Source organism: Calonectris borealis, chromosome 19, assembly GCF_964195595.1.
Source record: "Calonectris borealis chromosome 19, bCalBor7.hap1.2, whole genome shotgun sequence".
NCBI lineage: Eukaryota > Metazoa > Chordata > Aves > Procellariiformes > Procellariidae > Calonectris > Calonectris borealis.
The window spans coordinates 5,701,338-5,708,440 of record NC_134330.1 but is presented as its reverse complement, the minus strand read 5'-3'; the positions used below and the strand labels follow the sequence as shown (position 1 = coordinate 5,708,440).

Here is a 7,103-nt window from a genome sequence, read left to right as displayed (position 1 = left end):
CCTCTCCAGCAGAAGACATACCTACCTAGAGTCCCTTGGAAACCAGTTTGACTCAGGTGGAAATGACCTACTGGCATTTATTTGTAATTGCCCAGCATGGCAGTTGCTGAGGAAGGAAAAGCTGTTGAGTCACACTGCAAGCCACTTTTCCACTTTTGTCTGGTTGCCCAGAGGGTAGAGTGGGACAGTCAGAAGGCTGAGATTCTGTTTATGCCTCTGACACTGATTTCCCATATGACCTTGGTAACTACTACTTCTTCTTGTGCCACTGTTTCCCCATTTCTTAACAGATAAAACTACTCCCCTGACTCATGGGACATTCATAAGTGGACAGCAAGGAACACATTTGTTTATCTAATAAAAGGTAAGAGAAAAAAGTATTATTATTGTTGTCATATAATACAAAAGTAGTTATGTAATAACATCAGTATTGCTTCATTTTTGTCATTACGACATAACAAACTGTCAGAGGGATACTGTCTGACATGGTATCTTCATCCCAGTGAATGTACTGAAGTGTTTACCTCATTGATACAAGACCAGATTACAACAATCTGGGAGACTCTACCTCGTTTATTTTGACCAGCCTTTCTCTAGAACATGTTTTTCCTGTATAACCTTGTAACCCATAATAATGGCCCAAACGACACTGTAGGAATGACGCAGGTTTCATGAGTAGTAAAAGCAAAACAATTCCTCACTTGTGCATTTCACAACTAGTCACACACTAAAACACACGAGTGCTTATCTTTTTTGTGAACAGAGAATAAGCTGAAGGTTAGGTTCTACATCGGTACATAATACACGCAAAGAACACATTCTAAAAATCTCAATGCCATGAAAGAATTAAAACAACTTTGTAATTTGGCTAAATTACATTCTGCTTGTATGATGACAAATTTCCTAAAAGAAAAGCATTAACAACTGCCATTCATAACTGCTATCATAACTAATAACCAAATGTCATTGGTTCAAGTTCTACGATTTACTCTAAAATTTACAATTGTTCGCTTAAAAAGGTCAGATTAAAGCAGCACATGGACTGAAGGCTAAGGAAGGTATGACTGCAATTACAGCAGCTGAAACCCTGCCCTAATCACACTCTTATCTTTCTTACCTACTGAAGGTATTTATAAAGCAATCACTGCTCTACTAGGCCCCATCACTCCCCTGAGTTAGTTCTGAACCAGCACCTTCGTGTTGCTGTAAGTAGTTTATACTGCTACAGGTGTTGTCATTCTGCTGAGACAGAAAGCCAAGCTTCTCATCACTTAAAGTCATTAAAAAAAATAAACTATGACACTTCTAAAGAAGTAGGGGTGTTAACCCCAATGTCCTGGCCAAATTCCCAGCTTGAGTAATTACAATGTGCCTTGAATAAATTCTTGCCACAGTTTCCGTTGGACATAGTATTGTTCTCTACTTCCTCTCCTACAATATTATGGAGTGCTGATGCATGCTCTTAAAGGTCCTGTCTATACTGGAATGTCGTACGGGTCTACCCCAGGATCAGCTCTGCGCCAGAACATTGGGAACAACGAGTTGAAACCAGTTCTGCCTGTCAGCTGAACCGCTAGGCAATTTGTAATTTTTATTTATTGATGTTCTGGCACCTCCTTCAGATGGAATTAGCTTTGGGTATAGCTATCTGATAGATGGATGGGTGCAAATCCCAGATGCAGACATACATAAACCTGTTTAGTTTTTCTTTAAATGAACTCAGTTTGCATCACGAAATTAACAAACTAAGCTCAATGAATTTAACTTTCTAGATGCCTACTATGATCACCTGAGAAGGCAGGAAGAGCTTGCCTACTAGCACAAGGCTAGAAAAGCATGCTAAATGTGCCTGTTTAGTTTTAGCTGGTGACAATAAACATCATAGTTATCATATTGTCTGTTCCTTCAGAATTTCAGCAGACTTTTTCTAAACTGGTGGTCCACAGATGATACTGTTTATTTTTGAAGCAGTCACTGAATACGTATCAAATGCAGATCTAGTATTTCAAGTAAAATACTTGATAATTAATGGTAAAGCATTATTCACATTTTTCTGCAGCCACCGTTGGAGACTCTAAGGATTTTTACCTAGAGCTATCATTATCTTTTTATTCGTGCAACACAAAGAGCTGAGGCCCAGACCCTCTGCTGGTGTTTGCTGGGTTAGCTCCATGGACCTCAATAACTGAAGCTTTTACTCTCATAATTCATGAATTTTAAAGGCAATTTGTCTGTAGGAAGAAGTACAAGATCAAGATTCAGAAGAACCCAGTTCTCAATTCCACCTTATGACCCCATGGGCAGATCACTCCCTCCCTCTGCTCCATTTAGTTCTCCCATCTGCAAAAGCAAATGATACTCACTTACTTGACAAAACAAGTACAAGAACAAATTTATATTGATAGGCCATGCTGAGCAGATTCGTGTTAAACACCATTGTTCTAACATTTGAAAATACAAATATTTACCTTCCAAGCATGTCCTTAATTTCCCCAGAAGCATGCCTCCAAACCCGTATTATTTTAGAAGACAGAAACTGTAGTTTCAGAAAGTGGATGGTTTTATTTTTGTGCCATTACAAAAATGCCTTTTAACTTGTCAAACGATATGCTACAAATATCTTTGGCAGATGAATGAAACCAAGTTTCCTGTCATAGCTGCCAACTTCAAGGTTGAGATAATCAGATAAACCTTTAGTTTGCCTCTCCCAATACTTACAACAACATATGTTTGAAGCGATCTACATTTGTCTTACTTTTCCTATTGGAATTTGAAAAGGCAAAGTATCAGACCACCATGTGACAAGTTTGCAAAACGCTAGATGTGGTCCACAATTATTACAGCCAACCTCTGTTCTCAACTTTCCTCAGGTTTCCCCCATCCCAGGTTAAATAGTCCCCAGTAGCTCTGCTTGTAAATGCAAAGTTTACATAAATAGTATTCAGCATCATCCTCAATGCCTGCTGCATACAAAGCCTTCTTATTGTAGAAAATACCTGTTAGTTTATGGGAAAATAGGAAGGAAGTTTGTTTTGCTTGTTTTATTTCAGTGGTATCAGTAATACTGGATTTACAGAATTGTACGATTTCATATTGGGGACACCTCAAAACCGTGAATATTTGCAGGGTACTTTATAACTGAGAATACTGTCCCTTCAGATATAATCCTGAATTTAAAAGTGGAAGCAATACCTACAAACACACCTTTTACAAACTTTGTGTCTTATGTAACTGTTTCTGTTAATTTATTATCAGGATGTCAGTACAAATTGTTGTTTTGATGATTCCTTGCCCCCATACTTCTGAAAGGGAAAGCAACTATAAACACAAGGGAGACTGACCTCAGCGATTTCCTCTGTTCAGACAGGAGCACAATGCGCTTAAACACCATGACAAGGAGAGGTGGACTGTTTAGAATTCCTCCAGCTGTAATCTATAGTAAAAACAAATAAACAAATACTTGACTACAAGACGCGATAATTAATCCCTGCATGAAGCCAACTGTTATCTCTAGTTCATAGATGGAGATACCAAAGCACACAAAGGCTCAACAACCTACCAAGTTCAAAACCCACCACTGAGAGCCAAGACTACAGCCCGGGAGGCCATGTGCTCGGTCCACGAGATTTTTTTTTCCTCTTCTGGCCATAAACCAGATACAGTTCGGCCAAGGGCAGACGGTCTGAAACGCACCCATTTGGTCAGGCCAGTTGCACAAGAGTTAGCACAAGCAGACACCTACCACCTCCTGGGATTAGCGCCTGTAGCTGAGCTGCTCCTGGCGAGTAAGGCAGCTCCACTCAGCCATATCCTCACCCCCAGCTGGCCTGTCCCAAACCCACCCTCCTCTGCCACACCTGCCCACAACAAGCTCCCACCTGCCTCCAGGCCTCTCCCCTGCCCTCATTCTTCATCTCCTCACCCGTGTCCAGGCCCCACCTGCCGCATCCCCAAGCCCTCCTTCGCTCCACTCCTCCCCAGAGCCCCCAGCTAAGCTTCTCCACACCTTTCCTCAGTTTCCCCATTCCCCTTCAGGCCTTCCACCCCCAGCAGCCCCGCTGAGCCTCAGCAGCACCCCCCCGCCATCTTCTCCCTCAGGCCCCTCTCACCCACCCACCTCACAGTCCTCCGGGTCCCCGCACGGGGCTCCCGCAGACCCTCTCCCCCACACTCCCCCCTCTACAACCCTCTGTCCCTCCAGCGCCCCCCACTCCCGGTTCCCTCCTCTCCCTCAGCCCCCTCTAGCCCTAACTGCCCCCCGCACTGCCCTGGCTCTCCCCCCAAACCGCCCCTCACATCAAGGCCTCTCCCGCCCCACTCGCCCCCCCACAGCCCCTACACGGCCCAGCCGCCCCCTCACCCCGCCGCGCCGCAACTGCCACAACTGCCCCTCCGCCGCCCCCTCACGGCCCCGCCGCCCCCGGCCCCGCCCCTCATCCTCCTCCCCCCCCCCAACCACCGCCCCCCGCCCCTCCCGCCGGCCGCGGTGGTGGGGGGGGAGAGGGCGGCGAAGTCTCGCGAGAGGGGCGGGTGGGGGCCGTTGGCTGCGGGCAGCGCGGAGCGGCGGCGACGGAGCAGCCGGAGCCCGGGCGGCGCTGAGGGGAGGCGGCAGGCAGGCAGGCAGCCATCCCGGCGCGGCGCGGCCCGGCCGAGGGACCCGCTCCGCCGCGGCAGGCACGGCCGGCGCCGCCCGCCTTCCCGCACGCCGTGCCCCCGCGGCGCGGCGCGGCCTGGCCGCGGCTCGGCGAGCGGGGCCCAGGCGGCGGCGGCCGTGGTGGTGGTGGCGGCGGCAGCGGCTGGGCGCTCCGCCGCGCCTGCCCTGCCATCTTAGGTGCCGTGCCCCGCCGCCTTTGTGCCCGCCGCGCCCGGGCACCCGCGGGGGCCGGGCCCGACGCCCCTCCGGGGGCGCCTCCCCCCGCGGGGCCGCCGCCCCTTGCCCCGCTCCTCCTCCTCCTCCTCCTTCTCCTCCTCCTCCTCCTCCTCCTCCTCCTCCGCGGGGGGCCGACCGGCGCTCCCAGCCCGGCTGCGGCGGAGGGTAAGGCGGGCATCGCGGCGGGGGGCTCGGCTGGGGCGGGTCGGTGGCGGGGGCACCCCCGGGAGGGTGAGGGAGGAGGAGGAGGAGGGGGGGGGGCGGCCCGGTGGGGCCGGCGCCTCCCCCGCCGCGCTCTGCGGCAGTGCCGCAGGACTCGGGGCTGCCGCCTCGGCCCCGGCGGCGGGCGCTGAGCACCGGCGGGGGAGCGGGAGGCGAAATGGCGCTTCCCTCGGAGGGGCGGCCGCCGCCGGCGGGGTGTTCCCCGCGGCCGCCGCTGTCAGGGGCCGCCAGAGGCCTAGGGCTGGGGCAGGGCTGCCGGCTCCCACCGGCCAGGCGTTCCCTGCGCTTCGGGCCCTTTTTGTCTGCGCGGCTCCGGTGGGCTTCGTTGGCCGAGCCCGGAGCCCCCGAGGGGGTGGGGGTCCCTCAGAGACCGGCGCGGATTCCTGCCTTTTTTTTTTTTTAACCCTTTTTTTTTTTTTTTTCCCCGTCCCTACCCCTCGCTCCTCCCCAAGTGGTGAGTTTTCAGTGTAAATACCATTTTGTTCGGTGCTGGTATGGGATTTGGATGAAAGTGACCTATTTTAAAGACCTTTTATTGCTTCCCCTCAGCAGTGCATGTGGCGGCCGATTCCGTTAGCCAAATAACGTTTCCCAACCATTTTAATTTGTCAGATTAAAACATCCTCATAGACGCTAGATTTCTGTAACCCGTGTGTGGGTATGTCTTTAGAAATATCGTTCAGCCTGCTTTGCTGCAAGCATCTTTGGAGCATTAGAGTTCACCTTTGTCGCTGTGAAAGCAGAAATAAATATAAATGCGATACCTGGGCGCCTGTAACATGCAGTTGTACCATTGTGTTGGGCGCGGTACAAGAAATGGGGGGGAGAACCAGGGATTAAAATGGTTGTTGTCAAATGTAGATCTCTACATGTCTTAGGAAAAATGACAGAACGGTATTAGCCTTGAGGACTTTAATTTATTTTCTTAGAAAAACGCTTCGTGTTTATCGTGCTTGTCTCTGCTGCTTATCATGGTATGGAGTATTTCATTAGGTGGCATTTTAGTGGCTGAGTTGGTTAAATAGCAGTTGCATTAACTAGTTGAACAAATTGTGTCCTTCACCTTTGACTATTGCGTTTTGAGAGCCTTTACAGCAGTGTGTCCATACATGCCAAGGACGGATTAATAAGATGTTACCTAAAGGTTTGGATGTTATTGATTCCTTACTATTAATGCTATTTATAGTGCATTTGACATGTCTCTTGTTTTACGTATTTGGATAAAGGTTATCGGCTTGGAATGCTTCAAATGAAACGTTCCCAAAATACCACCCCTAACGTTATATGTGTATATATATTGTTGAACAGTATAGGTCAGATCTTCAATGGCTGAAAAGTAGCTTTAGTAGATAGCACATCATAATAGTGAAAACATGGTGGAAAACTGTGATATGTTTTGACATTAATGAAGGTTTGTTTTCATATTTCAGGATTACAGAATAACAACTTCTGTTGCAATAAATATCATTTTAGATACATTTTTCTTGAAACTACTTTGAGCCTACATTTTCTTTGCCTTTGTGCCTGTTCATAGTGAGCGTGTCATAGTTTTTGCTACTTATGTCCAAGGGCAAACCTAATCAACGATTGGTTTGAGCCTTCATATTAGATTCTCCACAACATTGGCCTAGTTCTGACTGGTATGTTTGCCATTTTTAGGACTCCTCTTCCTTTTATCTGTAGACTCAAATACATTGATAAACTTGAACCTTAATTTGTCCTTTGAACTTGAGAGAATGTTTTTCTCCTCTGTTAAGAATGTCTCACTAAAGAGAAAGTGATTCTGGTAGAACAGCTTAAATTAAATTTAATCCTGTTGAAAAACAACTGCCTGAAGTAAAAACTCCTTGGATAGTTTGATTTTTTTTCTCTTTAACTAGACTGAAATTAAGTGCTGCATGTAGAGGACCAGATGTTGATATTAAAATTATGTACAGATAAGGTGACTTAGGCCTCAAGTTAGACTATTGGAAAAAGTTATCTATCGTATGTCCTTCTGTTAAATTCTGGT

General features: G+C 47.9%; 1 protein-coding gene across 3 annotated transcripts in view; it reads left to right on the top strand.

Annotated features, from left to right (window-relative positions):
• Positions 1-4,829: 4,829 nt before the first annotated feature.
• The window catches only part of TAOK1 (TAO kinase 1), a 68,537-nt gene continuing 66,263 nt past the window's right edge, over positions 4,830-7,103 (top strand). For all 3 annotated transcript variants that reach the window (XM_075168645.1, XM_075168646.1, XM_075168642.1), the window contains exon 1: positions 4,830-5,035. The gene's annotated coding sequence lies outside the window, so the exon portion shown is untranslated. The remainder of the gene's footprint in view (positions 5,036-7,103) is intronic.